The 21013-nt window shown below is 40.4% G+C and overlaps 1 protein-coding gene across 1 annotated transcript in view; it reads left to right on the top strand.

Moving 5' to 3' along the window:
• Positions 1-21013, top strand: part of htr1fa (5-hydroxytryptamine (serotonin) receptor 1Fa) — a 55136-nt gene that overhangs the window by 4650 nt on the left and 29473 nt on the right. The window contains exon 3 of the mRNA XM_088314418.1: positions 5947-6036. The gene's annotated coding sequence lies outside the window, so the exon portion shown is untranslated. The remainder of the gene's footprint in view (positions 1-5946; positions 6037-21013) is intronic.

The following is a 21013-nucleotide window of genomic DNA, read 5'->3' on the forward strand; positions in this document are numbered from 1 at the left end:
TTGTTCCTCTTGTCACTTAGTCGGTGCAACAGTGGCGTAACTCTCGAATCGCGACGTTCCGCCAAGGTTTTGTTTCATTATATCAAATCGGTTACGTAGGCTGACGTCCAAAGCGGAGATATTTTTTTTTTTTTGCATATATTTTCATGGCTGGTTTGAAAAAGAATGACCGCTTTGGAAGTCCAGGGAAACTCATGCTCATGCCGTTTGACGTGCTTTCCAGTTCCAATTGGTAAACATACACGTTAACAAAACGTGTGTTTTTGGGCGTTTGTCTGTTTGTAAATTAATAAGAATATATAACTAAGTGAATATTTTTAAAGGGGAAGTCAACACCAAATAATTCTTTCCAATAAAATGGTCAAAGTGCCCTCACTAGTGGGAACATGGCATTCTGATTAATATTGCGTCGCGGAATTATGAGTTAAGCAGCCAAATGTTTTCGGTCATCTCAAGGGGCGGCCATTTTGTCACTCTTGTCGAGTGAAACTGACATCAGAGTTGCTCAGGGCTCAGGTAATCACCTGTTTTTTGAAGCTGTGTCATGATTGGTCATTAGCTGAGCTCTGAGCGGCTGTGGTGTCATTTTCAGTTGACAGAAGGTGACAAAATGGCCGACCCTTATGATGGACAAAAACGGGTGGATTTTATTGATTAACTAATTTTCCACGAATGCAATATGAATCACAATGCAATGTTTCCTCTAATAGGCCTGAATAGAATAAATTCTAAAAAAAAAAAATGGGGGTTGACAACCCCTTGAAGTGAATTGTTTATAGTTGTTTAGCATTTTTATGCTAATAAGAGAATGCATTCAAACTAATTGCAGGATAGCGAGCAATTTGCCACGGTACGGTCAAGCAGCTGGTGCAGAGCAGCAGGAGGGTTAGCTAGAAGTGCAACAGTCTGCATCTCGAGGGGCTTACTTGTTGCCCCCATTTGCATGACATCACAGCGGGTCGGACACAACACTAACTGGCATTCATTGTGCGGCAATCTCCACTCGTTTGCGGGCCAGGCTTATCCCAAGCGAGCCAATTATCTCGGAGTGAGCGGAAGAGAAAGTTGCCATTGTCTTCGTATGGCGTCCGTCTTGCGCTGAATGCAGAGTGCTCCGGCTAAAACAGCGGGACTCATCAGCAAGGACAAAGGTTAAGCTGAGGAGCACGGCCGGGCCATATGCTCACTGTTGTGTCTGTATTTGTGTTTATCCGGGGCTCTGCTTCACTATTGTTGATGGAGGCGGGCAGCAGGTGAAAAATAGCTTGTGGGTGGCGGGCATGATTCAACTTGCTCGAGCACGCTGTGCTAATTTGGGCGTTTGGAATGTTTCTCTGTGAAATGAAACAACTATGTGGCTTGAAATGTGATTCACATTATATATAAATATATATGTATATATATATATATATATATATATGTATGTATTTGGGGTGTATATTTTTTCTGTATTATGTAATGTTAGTTGATGTCAAACCTGTGATATGTCAGACGCAGCTCCTCCTTTCAGTCAATTGCACAGAGAGTCAGAAATTGATGGTGTGATACTTGAAATACGTCCCAGTCTTCTTTCACTCTTGCCAACTGCACCCACTCCAGTCAAAGATCATCCTTCTGGCTGCTGAACCAAGGATTATTTTTGTACACTGAGACACCTTATAATTTTGCACTGTACTCTATCTACAGTGCAGAACGTCCAGTATATGTTGCTGCACATTGCATTGATTGACTAAGTCGACGGACATTTATTTATTAATTTTTTTTATGGCTGACAAACTTCTGGAACAGATTTTAGCCCATTTATCCAATATGGTCCAGCTGCAGCCTAATGGGCGTTCTTGTTTTTATCAGCAATATATATGAGGGGAAATGTGAATATTTACTTGGCAAGTTGAATTACAGTACATGCCCCTCATTTTTGTACTTGCCCCGTAAAATTTTAAGTTAGGTCAGAGTAACTACTGCTTTTCATGTAAGTGTCCCATTACACTTGTCAATAGCAATGTTTAATCAAAGATGGCTTTCTTTTCGTCTGTAAATGATTTCAACGTCAGCCCTGGTTAAAAAATGACTACTCGCAATCCCTTTAACATTTCAGAAGTCAGCCGAGCACGTTGGAAAATATTTTCCAGTATTTTTCTCAAGCTGCTGCGCATCTCTTTTGACAATCTCTGGGGGAGGCATTCCTCTGACTTTGAAAAACACTAGTGTGGATGGCACCTTGAGGGACAGAGGCAGGCTCCTGCTGTTCCTTATTGCCACATTATGTGCCTGCTTACCGTTACCCTGGAGGAACATGTGAAATTGCAACATCACAAACATACTCCAAAAGACAAATATATATATGGATGGATGTGACCCTTGTAAGAAAAAGTTTAGACACTCCTGGTAGTGTACAAACATCTAATAGTAAAGCAGCCAGTTGCTCAAGGACGCATTTTAAGAGCGGGGGGGGCAATGGGAGCAAGCCAATGTGTAATTGCTTGGTGCAGACAATTTATATGCCATCATAATTTGAAAGCAGATTAGTAGTGGCCATATTGTAATTCTCATTTCCGCAAACAGAGTGGGCAAATTCTGCTTTCTGAAGTGCACCTTTGAGTATCAGCTTTGAGCATCGCTAACGCCACGTTGACAGTCGACACACGTTTTCGCTCGCAACTCATCGACAACAGCCGCTTGGTCTGTGGCCCTGCGCTCACAAATTCCAGAGTTTTGGATGTCGGCTGCCACTTTGAAATATGTCACCGTTATGTTTTTGTTCTGAAAAGTCTCGAGTTAAAATCAATCCATTCAGCTGCGAACACAATCAAGTGTTGACCAAGCCACTTATTTAGCCAAACTGCTGCTTCTTATAAAAGTGCGTCAAATTGAACTCATCAATGCCATTCAGCCCTCGCAAGTCAAAGCAATGTGCTGTACATCCTGTGGTTGTAGAGCGTACGCAATATTTCACCAGATACACACACACACACGCGCACGCACACACACACGCATACTCACATGCACGCATGAACAGCAGGCCACTAATCCAATTTGCAGTGGGAACAGAGCAGGGTGACACCTTCTCACAGGTATCATCTTTGTTCGTACGGTCCATGTGGTGTCACAAATTACAGAAATTACAAACCAACACCACACACACACACATATATATATATATATATATATATATATATATATATATATATATATTGCCCCGACTGAACTGTTCCGCCTGATGGGAAAGTACCAACGTTACAGTAAAAGGTCATTACAACCACCTTTTGTCCTATTGTTTCTTATTTTTCTCCCGAGGCGAACTAAGAGGCATCATGTGGGTAGCGTTGTTTATTCGTTCAAGTTTAAAATGCACCCTGCGACTAATTGTGGTTGGGAATGCTTTGGAAGGGAGGCCACTGTTTGCTGCGATACGCAATCAAAGCTCAACAATTATCACAGGGGGAAAATCAATTGTATTTCCGAAGAAGCTTCAATAGATCTGACGTCGGCCTTCTTCCTCCTCGCTTTCAATCACTCACGCGCATGCACACACACACGGTGTAAACTTAATTAGTGAAGAGATCATGAGTCTTCTTTCAAGCACCTGGCCTTCAGCTCACACACCCAACTCCTCTATTCAGAAACACAAATGCACACACAAACGTGAAACCCCCATATGAATATACTGCGCAAAGAACCCCTTACGAACGCACTCTTGTAAAAATCCAATATGAGAAACTAGAAAAAATGAAGCCATTTACGGGGTATGAACTGCATCGCTTGTTCTCGGAGGCAAAAATGTCGTAAACCCGTAAGGCCGTTAATGTTGTGGGAACACAGCTGGGTGACACATTCTCACAGGTATCACATCCATACATAGGAGTACAGTGTACCAGGTGGACGTTTGTGTGTTGTGTGTGCACGTGTGTTCGTGTGTATGTGTGGCTTCGTATATTGGAAAAAGGGAGGTCAAGGTAAATTAGACTTCTTTATTCAGTTGTATAAACAACTTGTGGTTGTGTGGGTATCTGTGTGTGTAGGTGTGTGTGTGTGTGTGTGTGGGTGTGTAGGTGCATGTGTGAGTGAGCAAACGTCTTGGTCTCTTTACACTGCTTTCATTTGCGATAAACAAAGCTGCGTAGTGTGTTTAATTGCCTGCTCATTTGCATTCTAGCAGCCTTTAATTAGACTCTCCAGGATGTAGCATGCATATTTAGTTTTACATGAAGGGGGGGATTTCCTCAAGACAGAAGAGTTGTGAGAGGAGATGCTAATATTGTCGGAACGCTGCGTCATTAATAGGTAAAAATCATGTTGGCTCCCAAAGTTTTGGTGTTCAGTGCACATCGGAAGGGTTGGCATCACAAGTGCATTTTGCCTTTCTTTTTTTTAATTTTATTTTTTTTTTATACTTTATTTATTTACCGAAATACCTGGACTATAAAATGCAGCCTTTAGAAACCTGTTTGTTACGTGTTAGGGAGATGCAGGAGCTGCATGAAATTAAAAGTCCGTGACGGGATGTCGCTCCATGGCCGGAATTGCTGTTCCTTTGCCAGCGATCGTAGGAGTCGGCCACCAAGCATACAACGGTGAGACGGGGGTCGCGCTGCAGACATGGCTGGCTGTATTTATGGCACTTGTTCCCTACTCAACTCAAAATGCTTAGTTTTGCTTGCCTTTATGCTATATACTTTCTAAATTCACTTCGATAGAGCTTCTCGTCGCCAGCCAATCACAGGGCAGTACAAAATATTATTAATTTATTCACATTATTCACATCCTATTGGAAATTTTGTTTTTGAGCTTGAAAGTCAACCAGCACCATAGAAGCATTTGGGTTCACTTTGGGAGGTAGGGTCAGTTTTCCAAAAATGACACCTTATAATTTATAATAATCGAATAAAATAATTTACAAAAGCACCTTTTAATCATAAAATCATGTGGCAGTCCACCCAAATCAAATGAAATCAGACATATTCAACAGAATCACCATAAATTCGACAATCCAAGCCAAAAGAGAAAGACACAATTCCTCCTTTTGGACCACAACGGCGTTAAAGTGGGAGCGGCGGCAAAGGGCTTTTTTGTCTTGTTTTGGCATTTCTCTTCATTATGAAAGGGTGAACTGGGAGTGGGGCACATCACGGCGGAGGTCAAATCTCCTGATGAATATCAAACGTACCTCGCGCACACTCCGACAACCATCTGCTCCAAGCTAAGGCTGACTCACCGGCCGCAGTCCAAACACATCGTGCAAAGGCTAATTTCATCAACATATTCAACAAACGTGAATGGAAAGGCAAAGGTTAACCGTTTCATTCGAGGAAACAGGAGCAGCTCCCAAAACGCCGCTCTTCTTCAGCGCACGCAGATTGCAATCTGCTTGCGACGTTTAAATGTCACGTCAAGTATTTGTCGCTCGAAAGACGTTTATTTACAGATCTCCGTGAAGTGTTTAAAGGACCCCTGTAGGTTGTTGTCAATCTGTTGTTGAATGGCCTCACCGGAGTGTTTAATGAAGCTGGTTTTTGAAAGTCATACGGCAAATAAATGGGAAGGCGAGATGATAAGCTTCCCCGTACAAGGACTTTATTCAAATGTATGTCGCAGTTTGAGAAACCTTGGGTGTATGGGCGTGCCTATCAGAACAGGATTCATGCCCAAAATTGAACAGAAAGCGGGCCATTTTGTTGGAAGCGTCCATTTTGCAGTCATCTCGCTTTGATGAATTCCTTTCATCCATCCACTTTCTGCAGGGCTCATCCTCATTAGCTGAAGCCCATCCAAATTTGTTTTTTTTGTATCATGGTGATGAAAAAGGGTGCTTTTATAAGTTTGTGAGTTTGAGCTAAAACTCGTTCAAGTTATGCCTTTCCTCAAACAAAGATCAAAAGATTCATTTTTTTTTTTAATATGTCATTAATCGCAGTCTCTCAAATGTCTACACTAATTACGTTACAGATGTCCCCAATTCAAGAGGACATCCGCTCCAAGTCGATACATCCAATAATGATTTGAGAAGCGGCCAGCTCCATCGATGTGTCATATGAGGTGAGTGATGTGGGCAAATCGGGAGATCATGATGTTAGGCCTCATTATTAAAGGACTGCCAGATAGTGAGCAGATGCCTTGAAAATACCATCTGTGCTCGACACATGATGTCACTCACTTCGACAGTAGCAAGACAGCTTGTTATTTGGAATCCTTGTCGTAGTTGCGTTGCGTCTGAATGAGGGTTAGCATACTTTAGGCAAACTACGGCCCGGGGGCCACTGTTTGACCAATATTGAAAGAAAAACCTTTCAAATGAATCCCAAACGCTTATTTATATATTAATTGACAAAGACCAAAACGAATGCCGTTTTTTGCTATAATTATAGTTTGTTTTGGTTAGTTTTATAAAAGTAAAGTAAGTTAAAAGTAAGCAAAGTTAGAAAATGTTTTGATTGGCTTTACTTTTGTGAGTAAAAATGATGTAATATATATATTAATATATATATATATTAGTGTTCTTGTTCCGTTTGAGTTGTGAAGGACACATCATCTGAATAGCAACTAGAGACAGAATAAAAATGGGATCCAAAGGAGAGGCTGCTAAAATATATAAAGGAAGCAAAAATTAAGTTGACGGTGGTAACGATGGCAGATAAACAGTGATGACATTATAATGAGCAAAATAAAATACCTTGGAATTTATTTCAAATGCAAACAATGAAAGTAGCTGTCACATTGCATTCAAAGGATTTTTTTTTTTTTCTTGAGCATGTTCCGATTCGGTGTGAACTAATAGCATTGACGTCACGCCCAAATGACATAATCAAAATGTGCATCAATGCAGTAAGGATGATTCAAACACTCTCAGCACGCCTGTAGAAGAATAACAAGATAAAAAACTCAAGAAACATTGTGTAGGTGGTCACTAGGCAACAGGCAAAAAGGCCGGCCAGTTTACTTATGTGCCCCATAAGCATACGTGCTTTATGAGTTTCCACCTATCCGTGCATGCTTGAAACAAGATGCTGTGCCCCGTGGGCGACCACAAGAGGTGACGCTGATTTAAAGTGTATTTATTTGCACATCATTCTTAGTTACTCCATTGAATTGGAAAAAATAAAACGCATGCAGCTCGTTTGGCGCCTTTTCAGGAATGTGACTGATGAGTGGGATGCCGTTTCTTTATAGTGCAGGAGGGATGACTGCTGGGGAAGTGCGTGACTGGGCGCCGTTTTTGACATTTCACCCTCGAATCAGGAAAACTGTAAGGGTGGAAAAAAAATCCGACGGAGTACTACTAAGTTCTCAGTCTTTGCACAGTTTCAGAAATTGTCTTCAAACTTGGAGAAAAAAATCTTTGACAGAACGCTGTGGCAAAAATAACAATAACACTGGCGTCATTCTCACATTTTATAAAAGGAAAACAGAAATATTGGCGAAACAATCTATAATTATAATTTAAGTTTGAAAAATGACCTTGTCTTTACTGCCATTGATTTATTTATTTATTTATTTTTTTTTTCAATGCGGCAGTCAGAAGAAAAAAACTTTAGCCACCTCTGGTTTCGTGTCTTCATTTCAAACAATTCACAAGCTGCTCTTTCAGTAAATTTACCCAACAACCACCAGGAGGCTACAGTGCAACATTCACTGAGGGGAAAACGAGTCTGTGCCAAAATGAGGGGTGAAACACAGGCCAAGATGAGTTCTTTGACCTCATCTCTGCGTCTTGTTTGTTCATGCCTATTCAGCAGCAGCAGTAGGCTGATTACTGTTACGACTGTGTAATCATCTGTACCATTCTCTCTCCTTGTACAGTCGATTGCAGAGAAACAATGCAGCTAGTGAACGGGGAAACGAGATTGCAATTGGCAGGCGATGACAAAAAAAAAAAAAAAAATGTTGGAGGAGCATCACCTGTCAGATTGATAAAATGATTCATTGCATGTGGAAGAGCCGTGCATGTAGAGCATGCCGTAGGTTTGTAAATGTGCACTCATAATGAAATGCATTTAGAGACTATCAAGATGATGTATGAATAAGGCTTCATTCATTCTTTGGTGTCCGGTGCGGTTGACGACATTGTTTGATCCGCGCTATTTACCCAAATTAAGAAAATAATACTCTGCAGCTGTTATTGAAGACTCCTCATTTCTTTTTCGGAAGGGATTCAACGCCCCTTCTGTCTTCGCTCGTTGCTTTGATGCCAGCGCCAAATGGCACAATGACATAATTACAGAATATTGCGGCACATTTAGCAGTTAAAGGAGTCTGATCATTCTCCCGCGAGTTAGTGTAGGTCCTGAGAAATGGACTTGGCCACCGACACGACTACAAATGAGTATGTCGATGTGGTTTACTTAGTGCGAAAAGACATTTTCCTTACTGTTATCAGCGGCTTAATTGGTGGGGCTGAATGTACAGCTTGCTGTGATTAATATTCATGTTCTTACTTGTTAGATAATAGTAATTAGAATAAGTCATTATGTCACAGCAACTTTAATTGCAGTTTGACTGTGACTTCAAGACCCCTTTACATATGATAAATGGTTGTGTTTATACGCTGCATAGTTATTACGTTGCACAAGGGAAATTGGAGGAAACAGTTCACCAACTTTTACTCCAAGTACCACCTAAAGCAGGTGTGGGCAAACTACGGCCCGGGGGCCATATGTGGCCCGTTAAATGTTTTAATCCGGCCCGCCGAACTTGAAAAAAATTAAATGAATAAACCTTGTTAATGTTTTATTTTCTACATACTGTGGTTTTTCAAAGACATGGATATTGTTATAATGCTTTTTTTCACTTTCATTTAAAATTAAATGTATTTTTTTTTTCTCAGATGAAGTGAGGTTACCAAAACACTCCATCCAACTGCTCCTGGTCCGGCCCCTCTGTCAAATTTTAGAACCCATTGTGGCCCGCCAATCAAAATGTTTGCGCACCCCTGACCTAAAGAATAATGAACTCACTGTAACGTTCCACCATCATGATCAACGTTACAATACGGTTACATATTAGACCCACGCGTTCCTAATGAGGCAGAGGTTTTATTCCTAAAAATGTATATATCACAACAATATGCAAATTGAACGTTAACATTTTACTTAAATCTAAGAGCATTAAAAAAGAAAAAAAACTTAAAGATTCACTTGAAATGTATTGCACAAAAGTAAAAATTGCACATGAATGAACGTTTCAAAGCACACCATTCTTGAGGATTACATTGAAAAGTTAAATAAACATTAACCTATTATACAATGTATTTAAAAAAAAGGGGGATGTGGTGGGAGGAGTAATGTTTGCAAGATAATTTGCACAATTTGCATTTTAGTCAATAAGAACTAGAACAAAAGGATATTTGTACAATTTTTAACTTAAGTGAAGAAATGAGTAGTAAAAAAATCTTCCATAATCTTCCTGGTTTAAATCAATGTTTACTCTCTATTTTGATATAAAACGTGTAGTCATCATTGATCTAAATACTTTTTGGGTGTGCAGCACTGAGGTTGCAATGCCTTGCCTGAAATATTGATAGACGGTGATTTGACAGCTGGTTGGATTTACAGCACAACTGACTGGGACCGGCCTGAAATACTGAAAAGAACTCACAGACGTACTCAAACATGGACGAATGTCCATCTCACCAATCTAGAGGACACTGACAGGGATCGATACACATGAATTCTTTTGACTTTTCCAAGAGTTGAGCGTTGAAAGGCTGCCAGCAGATAAGCCGTTAATCGTCAGTGGCAAGTGAGACAAGTCAGTTGTCATCTTTACGGCGACAAAGTGCCAGTGTGCTGCAGGCCATAATTGTGCATTCACACTCACATCCTGCTCTCTTCTCTGACTTGGGTTGTGTTTTCCATGCCGCCCAAGTCACTTTCTCATTTACATATCCTCTGTTGCTGCCGTCAAGACAATGGCGAGATTCGGAGTCGAATGTTTTCCTAGCAACCCAGCTGCAGAGATGAGAAGAATGATTATTACTTCTTCCCAGGAGGTGACGCAGTGTTTCCGATGGCTTCTTGGTTTCAAATATGAGGCAACAACTGCTACATTCATTTGTTAACTCATTCCAGTTCCAGACCTGGTGCATTTTTTTGCTATTCTAATTTCCAATCATTTAAAGAAAATGCTGTGCTGATGTTTGTCTGTCAAGGAATTAGTCCACTGCAGTCCTTGCGGAAGCACCAGAGCAAGCATTTTATCATGCAGTCTTGACTATTATAGATGAATATCCAAGCATGTTGCACATGTGATGCAATATCAGCATAAACTCCCTCTTCCGTAGAAGCAATATGTAGTTCTTATTTTAGAAGAAAGGGGAGCAACAGTGGTTGAATCTTGAAGTGAAGCATTTTGGGTCTTCTCCGGTTGTGACATGTGATGTCCCGCCCCTTTTCGACCACGTGAAAAATGACAATGGAGGAAGCAAAGATATTCATGTTTTCAAATTAGAAATACAGTATACAATCTGAGTACCCTGTTTGTTTTGTTCTTTTGGAAAATTACCTACTTAACAATTATTGGCAAAACTGGGTGTCAATCTCATATTAAGTGGGGTAATTAATAAAGTAAAGTAATATAACTGAGTTACTTTTAAAATTGAACAGCCTGTCAAGTTTAAAATCAAGTAAGTAGTAAAATAACTAACTTTTTTCAAGGTACGTAAAGCATACCGTTACTTCCGGGTTTTTTAGCGTCATCATGCGCGGGACGTTAAAAAAAAAAAACGGAAGTAACGGCGACGTTCCATTGAACGGTGGAGTGTTCTGAACGGTAGGCGGATGCTGGAAAAAAAGTTTATGGCACACGAGAACTATGGAAGGAAAGATGCGTTGACTGTGATCCAGCATGCACCCAAGACCACCTCCATGGCTGACCAACAAAATATATGAGGACAGACGGAAAACAGGTTTGTGGTACGTGTGTGTGCGCGCGTGTTAGGTTGGTGGCCGCGGTCTCCCCGCTGCACCTGGCGGGGACACTCCGTCACACAACAATAAGTTTGCTCACTGTTACGTGCTTAATATGCTGTGAACAAAAGCATTCGGACACCTGGCCGTTACAAAAGTCAAAATTGAAGAAAATAGGAAATTGATGTCAGTAATCAAGCTATGACGGCTTCCCCCTCTTGTGGGGAAGATTCCATGAACCTTGATTTGTCCATTGGGGAAGAGTCCTGCTGGAAAGAGAAAACAACTTTCCTCAAACAGTTCCCACAAATGGAAGTGTGCAGGTGTCCTAAAATTATATCTGGATTTTAAATAACTTTGTAATACAAAGTAGTTGTGTAGTTGCAGTCACTGGGCCAATTGACTTGTTATCAAAGCCCAAGAACATCTTTGGGTAGATTAAACGTAAGAGGATGACAGTAGTACAGTGATGAGCACCCACATGCTCTGTGGGTTTCAACGTGTGAAAGGAAGAGTGAGTCACCTCTGAAGGAACAGACACGATTAACGTGACATAACATATGAAAAAAAAAAAAAGTATAATAAATACGGTCACGGTCCGGACGCTGCAGATACACGAGCGATGAGAAGTTTTCCATGCGTTTTGAGTCTTGTTTCTGCGTGCTTAAAGAGCAGAGCTCAAACATTCACATCAAAGTGGGCGTGATGAAAAGAGCACAGTTCACAGGACTGACAGTAAAAGGATGGAATAGACATCGCATATCAGAGAGAACGACTCTAAATGAGGCTCATTTGCCTTGATGAGGTGGACTCAAAAGTGCGAAAGGAACGTCAGAACTTTTCCCCGGCCACCTCGGCTCACCCCGCTAATGCGAATGTAATGTGTGACGCATCTTATCACAATCATATGAGTCACATTTTTTTGTCTCTTGAGTTGCTGTTGTTTTTAGGAAGCTCGTGTAGTTGAACCGCATATCTGCTCTGAAAGTGACCGCAAATAGATTAGGAAAGGTTTTGAAAAGACATCTTTGTAAATATTGTAATAGCTTCCAGCAATTTCAGTTCAAACCTCATAGGAATATATTTGTTTTCCTTTTTGTGTCAATCGTCTTGTATTCATTGGGAGATTTCAATCCAGACATACAAGGCTGATTAAAAACAGGAAATGTGATTCATTTTTCCAGCCAGAATTGCTTTTGAGATCTGAAGGCTTCAGTCACAAAAGTCAAATACAATGTTAGGATTTTTATTTTTTTTAATAAATTGCAATTATCGTGTGCCAAACATAACTGGGTGCAGAAAGTAGCATACGGCTCTCAAAGAGTAAAAACATCAATACGTTTGAGAAAATTTCTCTTTCAGAAAGGAATGTCCACTTTTGCCGTGGCGCCATTTCTTGTAATATTGTTTACTAGCGACTACATCCCGGTCCTTCTAGCTAATCTCAACAATGCTGTTGCACCTTTTATCTGAACAAAAAAAAAACAGCCTTGAATAATGAGCCACATGCTGCTTCACCAACGTGTAAAGCAAATATAATACCACCAAGCAGCCCTTTCTTGGGAAATTTCCATTGACAACATTCATTCTTCTAACAATATCAGAAACATTCAACTGTCAAGGCTCCACTGTGTTTGGTTGTGCTTGTGCTTGTGCTTGTGTGAGAGTGAGAAAGAGAGTGAAACAGTTACAAAACTATCTCTGAAAGATTCAGATGTAACTGCTCAGGTATGCATTATGTATGACTGCGAAGAATTTCTAGCGGTTGTTTTGATGATGTACCCACCGGGCACGTTTGCATATCCGACGACCACTGCATCCACGTCAAAATGTGTCATTTTCATCCAGCTTTACCACCTTCCCACTGCATGCCAATATCACAAGGTGCTAATGTTCCTTTTTTCAAAGTGTTTGTGTCGAACAATGTACCCAACACAAATGCAAAAAAAAAAAAAAAACAATGACATTTTGATGCATAGAAATACTTGTAGTATTCATGGCCAAATATCTGTTCATTCAATTAGATTTTCTTTGAAAAGTCAGGGTAGGACTTTTTTCAGTGAAGATACTGACTGCTACAGTTTGCAGAGGGGGGGTGACAGCAACCAGACATCTAAATGCAAAGCATGAAAATTTCCCAACAAACGGGTCGCTGTTTACTCAACTGCAGGAAATAGCAAGTTCTAGTTCAAGTCTTATTTATTCATTCTAATATTGTTTGCTAGTGTTTAGTTGTTAAAAGGTGGAAAATAAAATAATTAGGCATGATTATTTTAGTAATAATTTAAATCACTGTTATTCAAACTATTATGAAATTATTATTATTATATTAAATTATTTTTGGGGGTACAAAACAAAAATATTATAAATGGAAACCATAGTTCGACAAATTATTATTATTATAAATTATTATTATTTTCTCTTAAAATTAAAAAAAAGGTGCAGATGTATAAATTCGAGTATGATATCCTTGTATAAAGAAACATTTCAGTTTACTTGCTATAAACTTATAAATTGCCATACAAGTTTAATAACATTTAAATCAACATTTAAATAAACTGATGAACAAATCCAACATGGTCATATGAAATCAATAAACTACAGCTTTGAAGTAAAACGTTGCTGTGCAGAGATAAGTCAGGTTAGTAAATTAATTGCGTGTAACATTCACCTCAGTATGCAAATGGCAGCTGCTGATGTTCCGACGAGGTGTTGTTTTGAAAGAGTGAAATAAATCAGCACGGAGCGGAAATTAAATACAAGTTGTCATTCTCAGCAACACTTCTCACAACATCCTTTATGCAGTTTTAAGGTGCCGTTTGCCTGCTGTTGTGCGACTCTCGCACTTGCGTATCATTTTCCAAAGACGGGGGAAAAGACGGACAGATATGAAGATGAATTCTTATTATGCTCTCTTTGTGAGAGACTGCTGCGATACCCCAGAAAACACACAAGCACTTTACAACTGGGGAAATTAAGAAGCACTACAATCTGACAGACAGGAATGATGAACTAATATGAGCGGCAGAAGCGGCGAACTTGCACTATTTATTGGCTGAGAAAAAAAACAAAGGAAGCGACACATAGGGGCTGATAAGCGAATGCGATCCAGGTGGAGGAACATGGTGACGGCAAAGAGCTGATCGGCTGGTAAGAAAGGCGGCAGAGCCGTTAAGGAGCGATCAATTAAATAGATACAGTTTGGAGAACCTGATGACTGGCAGGGTCTTGTTTCGGTGACGTTGAGGCGGCAGTTGCATTGCATTAGTAGATTAAGACGGAGGAAAAGTTCAATCGAAAGGTGTGTAATAACGATCGTGGTATGCTGAATTTCTGATAATATTAAAAATATGAAACACAGATTTATGCCGAAATAATAGAAAAATAGTGCAATCCGAATTTCTAGAGAGCGTTCGACAAATTCAAGCCTTGGTCTCACATAAATTCTTGCATTTGAAGAGGTTAGCACATTCGGCTGCGTGAGCTGCAAATTATTACCATGAATTAAACGTTACGTTGCCTCTTGCGGAAATAAACCCCAAAAAAAGCAAAAAACAAAGTTTGAAGGCATGTCCCAGCAGGACGGCCAGAGAAGTCAGCAAGCAGCCACTATCCTGAGCCCCCCCCACCTCCCTTACTGTCATTCCTCCTCAAGGAGCGACTCCGTTCGAACAGGGCACCACTTCATCCTTCTGGTGCGCTACGCTGCATCATTCCAACATGCATCGAAAGCTTCTACCATCTGCTGGAGTCCATCTGGCTGTGAAGCAAAATCCAAACACAATATGATTAACCCATGAGCCTTTTCCAAACATAATCGGGCACCATAACCTGCAACATTTTTTTAAATTAATAGGCTCCAAATAACATGATTACTCCATGTCACATTACCCTGAGCATTGAAATTAACATTAATGTCGCGACAGTTCTCGGTCTATAATGAAAGAATTTTCGAACAAACATAGCAGCAACACAAAATATATCAACCATTAGTCTTTATCCTTTGAAAAAAAAAATATTTGCAGTTTACTGCGTCACTTAGTTGTGAAACTCTTCTTTTATTAAAAAAAATATCTGTATTTTACTGTATTATGTACTTATATTCTTCTAATTTTTCCATTTATTTTCAATTGATGTGTTCTTAGTATCACTAAAATGGTGTATATTATCCTCATCGTGGAGTACCAACACTATTTTTATAATCCGCTGTGAGGTGGCGGCTTTCTTCTAGCACATTTACATTATGCCTTTATGCTCCACATCTCCTCGCAAAATTATATTTGTGGGAATCTTTCTGACAATGTATGCGTACAATATAGTATTGTGACAGCAGTTCATAGATCTTCTTTATTTGGTGCTTTGTGAGTCATGACCGTGTATGTTTTAGCGTAAGTAAGTTTGAGTGGGGTTTTATGGCTGGAGGCGGAGAAACCTACAAACAGAAAGTGAGCATCAGGCAGGCAGGAACTGAATAACTCTCTCGCTTTTCTTTTAATGAGTACAGGAGGATAAACAAAGGGAAGTTGAATTCCTCTGAGGCCGCTAGAGCAAAATAAAAGTTGGTTCAAGAAAGACGGGAAGAGTGGAAATAAATTACAGCAGAAGTAACTTCCCCTCATGACCCTTGGGAAAACAAAAGGTTGAGCAGGGAGGCTGAAATGCGATGAGGATTGCTGGGGAGTCCGTTGGTCTATGGAGGGAAAAAAAAGGAAAAAACTTGACACAGTTGGTAGAACACAAGAGGGGGCTGTGTGTCAAAAAGAAAACGGTAGACGGGGTAATGTGAGACAGGTAAAAGGACATAAGGACGATCACCACAGTCGATGCGCGTGGTCAACACCAAGCTTGACTGAGCAATGGGCCAAAACATGCGCATAATAACTCAGTCCTGTTGAATTTCCTGAAATCCGCAATCATCTTTGTCATGACTGTATTCAGGTGCAGGTTGACTTCCTCCTCGTTGTCCCTGATCAGTCCTACAAGGGCGGCGTCATCAGCAAATTTGACCATTTCTAAAACGAGAGTATAGGAGTGTACTGAAGACGTATCCCTGAGGTTTCCCTGTGTTCAGAATGAGAGTGCTTGAGGCGTTGTTTCCCATCCTAACATTCTGGAGTCTTGCTGAGGAAGTCCGGTATCCTGGTGCACAGTGAGCAGTGGATGCCCAGGTTGCTCAGATGGGTCCAACTGTTTGAAATGCACCGCTGAACTCTATAAACGCCATCCTCACATACAGTAGATGTTTACTATCCTGGTGTGTGTGTGTATATAAAAGAATGATCCAAGAAGTTTTGGGTCTTGTAGCTTTAGTGGTAATTGCTTTCCATTTTGTTGTGCAAGTATAACGAGCGGAAATGAGCACAGGTTTGTTTCTTCTGTGAGATTTTTTGCAGGAAGCAGCTAAAGCAGAGATAATCCTCAGATTGACGAAATGCTCTAGCCCAGTCCTTGCACATCGCGAGCTCTTGGCTTCGAACCAAAAACAATCTACCCTACCTTCCAATGGGTTCCTCGTTCGCTAACAGGTTTTGTACCGTATATTTCGTCTAGAATGATTTCGTTGGTGGTGCATCTGGAAGGTCGCGTAGATAAGACACACATTCAATTACTACTTTTACAGATACTATTAGCGTTTACCTCAGTTATTTAAAAGGATGATAAGTGATCCGTCAATTCATCAATTTAAAAGGGTAACGTAAATTAAAAGTGGAAATCCGATTTTTGGCCGGGAAAAAAAAAATGGTGGATTTTATGTTAAGGCCACAATGCCAAGCCCTCCTTCCTGGATCAGTTTGGGTCAACGTTTCTCTCGTGTCTGTGTGCACCCTATTTTCTCATCTGCCAGACCCTCCTGTGCCATCAAGCTTCCTTCCTTCCTTCCATTGTGTCATTCCCAGCTGGCGCTCTTTTCTGAAGTCGACAATGTATAATAATAATTAGTCTCCTGGCTCATTATCATTTACAGTGGTACAGTGGTTAGCACGAGACAATTCACGCTCTTTTACCGACAATTGGCACTTAGGTCAATGAGAACCGAATGGGAAGAGCACAAAGTCATTCTCAGCTTTGTCTCCAACCAAGGTCTTCGCAATTCATTTAGGATTTTCATTCTATGCATCCATGAAAAAGAGCACAAGCTCGTCGTGCATTTTCCCACACATTATTATCTCGATAAGAGCTGAGACATTTCGTCTCTTGATTAATTTACTGTTTTCCATATTTGTTTCATTCATCCGCCGCCGCAAGCTTGTTCCAATGACAGCCTTCTTTTCTTACAAGGACAATGCCCGACTTCCCCTTCTGGTCCTTTCTTGTTTACAAGAGAGCACCTGTCATGGAAAATATACTGTAGCTTGGTTCACGGCACTTCAATTTATGAGCAACCCAGATGTTTCTTCTCGGTGGGGCCGACGTAATTAACCAAATGGAGCGAAATATGTGATCACAATTCTCTGGTGCGCGGGGGAGACCCTGGTTATCGACTGTATGTGGAAAACGTGACAAATGCAATCTTCAGAATCTCTCATTACTTCTCAGGATAACTTTTATAAGTCTATCTGTGCGAGCGGTTGTTTACATCCTTGAATAAAAGAAGTTTATCGATGGTTATAGAGGCTGTAAATGAAATTCTTCTTAATTAATTTTCCCGTGGTGGTCAATTTAACTGAGAAGTGCTGACGGCAACTGCAAAGTTAGACTGTGATGATGTCTGGAAGCAAGACACTGCTGCATAGATTTTTATACTTTTTACGTGCGTTATGAGACATTAAAGTCGGCCTACTGAGATGGACGACAGAAGTTGTGATCACTTTTTCTTTTGCGGAGAAGTCGGGAAAGTCACTGAACTTTAGGTACACCTTCACAATGACTCATGTTCAGAACTCTCCCCCTTTTGTTAGGGATGAGCGGCAAAACCGAGGACTGTGGGGCATTGCCGCGAGTCTTGCCTGCCGATCCACTTTATGCAGCTGTTTCTGTTGTGTTTTACTGTTTCCAGCTTCAGGTTTCCCCCAGGTGCTGACAATCAGGTACTTGAAAAACGAGGCTATCTCAATCCCGAACGATGCCGAGATGAGATTCTGCAACCAGTGGCACTCGGATTCAGTAACTTCACAGTCGGGGAGCAAACTCTAGCCTCGGAGATGATAAAGCCCTCTTATGCTGGCAAAGACTCCATCCATCCACTTTTTATAGTGCTTGTCCTCATTTGGGTCACAGATGAGATGGAGCCAATTGACTTTGGGCAAAAGGTACGCCCTGGACTGGCCGTCAGCCAATCGCAGAGCAAATACAGAAAAAAAAGGTTCCAACTCACATTCTCACGAACATACAATTTAGTCTTCAGTGAACTGAACGTATGTATTGCGAATGTGAGGATGCCAGAGTAACACCTGGCAAAAAGGTGTTTTTGTTATAGTTAAAAACCCAGAACGTCATACATGACACGGATTTGCTCACCACTGTATACCGCGACGCTTCAACCTAATATTTTTCGGACTATAAGGCGCGCTTAAAATCTTTGAATTTCCCCCGAAATCGACACTGCGCCTTATAGTGTGGTGTGTCTTATGTATGGATGTCAGATGGAAATGGGGAAACAAATATTTATTTGCTGTAATGCTTTGTTTCCTTTAATGTGCCGTAATGCGATTTATAACCCAGTACGGACTGCGCCTTATAGTCCGAAAAATGCGCTAAAATATATATATATATATATATATATATATATTTAGGATTCTCTACATTTACAAATGTCAGCTCATGTCAAAGAATTTTACTAAAATGTCAAAATCCATCAGCAGAGAAACCATGCGCCAGTTTTCAGATCAGTATTTTATTTTGGAGCATCAAACCAATAAAAAACTGCCTACACAAAGTTTCAGAAAGGCTCTTACTGTATTCGCAAATGACAAGGCAGCTTCAAAAACACCCCGAGGTGCACGATACTGCACATGCAAGAAGGAATGTAGCAGAAAGTAAACTTTGAGACAATATCCTGAAGGGGGAAAAAAAAAAACAAGAAGCCTGTATGGACTTCTGACTTGTGCTCTGAGATATAAAGACTGTCTTTCAAAGAGCATGAGTGTGGTTGACAAGCTCAATATCAGCCCTTAACTTTTCTTAAAGTTGTTTCTACTTGCCAACATTCAGATTCCACTTCAAAGCCAAATCTGGCAAAGTCACCGTCACCGAAGTAATATTTTTTCACTTCTTTCATTTTACGATTCGTTATAATTTTTTACACAATTTATCGTTTGAAAGGCTTTCAACTGTTTAGTTCCGAGGACTGCGAGCCAGCTCGTGCATCTTCTCGGTCCCACAATTACATGCAAAGCTTGTATGAAAGTTGAAATGGAGCCAGAAAGCACCATATCTTAATCAGCTAATGCATGTTGTGATTACATTTCAGATACTTGATTAATCCCAAAAGGGAAATTAGGACTATGCATGTTCCATACAGTATATGAAGGAAGTAAAAATATGCAACGTGGGCAGCTGCATCTGAAGGGCAATTCATCAGTTGATTATGAGGAGGCTGGCGTACCGCTCCTCCCTCCTTAAACTGTATGGACTATGAACTCTCTCTTCTAAAAATAATTTAATCCCAGCTGCCTCATAGCAGCTCTACAGATACGGTCATACTTGATATTTTCCATCCGTGCGAACTTTTCTACAAGGTTGCTGACTTCAACGACCGAGATCGCTCATCTTGTTTAACCTTGAGTGTAAATCAGTAAGGATTTATCTGACCACATCTACTTCTTAATATCACCACTATCATGTTGCGTTAATAGAAATCATCGTCGCGTTCCAAAACACAATGAGCAGTAACAGCACAAAGTGCCACACACAATACCTGGAGCAGTTCAAGATCAAAATGTATCCAATAACATGACACATGCATTAAATAGATGGAAAAAGTCAGCGTCATCATCAGAGATGCTGATCATTAATCATTGGTGATATATTTTGCAAGTCAAAGTTGTCTGTAACAAACATAGCGATAACCGCCAATCAGAGCATGGAAAAATATTGATAAAATTGAGGGCCATTTTTTTACATGTTTTTCTTGTACTTTCATTTTTTAAAAATTCTGTTACTTTATTTATGCTGCTGGCTTGAGTGGCTATCAAAATTCAAAGCAAACATGGTGAAGCGGCATTTTGCTGTTGTGCTGCACACATGGAATAATTTAAAAACAGAAGTGAAGTCAGCCCAGAGTGTAAATGCTTTGAAAACTTACGGTCTTTTTTTTTTTTTTAAACCTACTATAATTTTTTGCTTTGTTTTTAAAGTTTTCTGTAATGTTTAAATGTTGTCAATGTCCACTGATTTTTTTTGTTGTAATTTTGGTAATTCCACTTTTGTGCTTCTGAATGTCATTAGCTTTCATTTACAAATACTTTTAGGTGTTGCGTCTTTGCTCGCTTGACGTGTTGAGTTTAAACGGCAAGTATCTGAATGTCAGTGCGGTTATAAAAATGTCACCGGACTGAAGCGCGACCGTTTTTATTGAAATGATTGACCTGAACCGACATCCGTGACATTAAACATGCGGCAGCGTCCATCTGTCTCTCATAAATGACTAATCGCAGATGAATGCCCGAGCTGCGTATCTTCACATTGCCGTCTACCTTGCGCTACCGTTGCCACGCCAAAGATGGAACATTTGATTCAAAGGATTTGTGTTGGTCCTGGTCAGCAGTTTTGTAAGAAGTATAAATAAGTGGATTTTTTTTTTTTTTTTACGGTTCATTTATACTGGAACATTCTTCATCCACAAACCCGTGTACCGTTGCATCTTTCATGCGCCAAGGGAAACCTTGTGAACGCGATTAATGATTCTGTACTCTGACGGAAGGTGCTCAAGACATTCAGTCACTCAATGTCACATGACACGTCATTTGATCACATTTGAACGGAGCACACGCTCGCTGGCACACGAGTGCGCGACGTCATCGCCATCACCGCAGCTTTGTTGTGACACTTTAAAGGCTGGCATCTCTGCAGGGGTGTCATAACAACTTTTTTTTTTTTTTAATGACAAGATTTTTTTTTTTCCTGATTCCCCATGCATCCACTCAACTCCGACTTTGGATCCGACACTTTCA

Source organism: Idiotropiscis lumnitzeri, chromosome 14, assembly GCF_059441095.1.
Source record: "Idiotropiscis lumnitzeri isolate Australia: NSW breed Sydney's pygmy pipehorse chromosome 14, RoL_Ilum_1.0, whole genome shotgun sequence".
NCBI lineage: Eukaryota > Metazoa > Chordata > Actinopteri > Syngnathiformes > Syngnathidae > Idiotropiscis > Idiotropiscis lumnitzeri.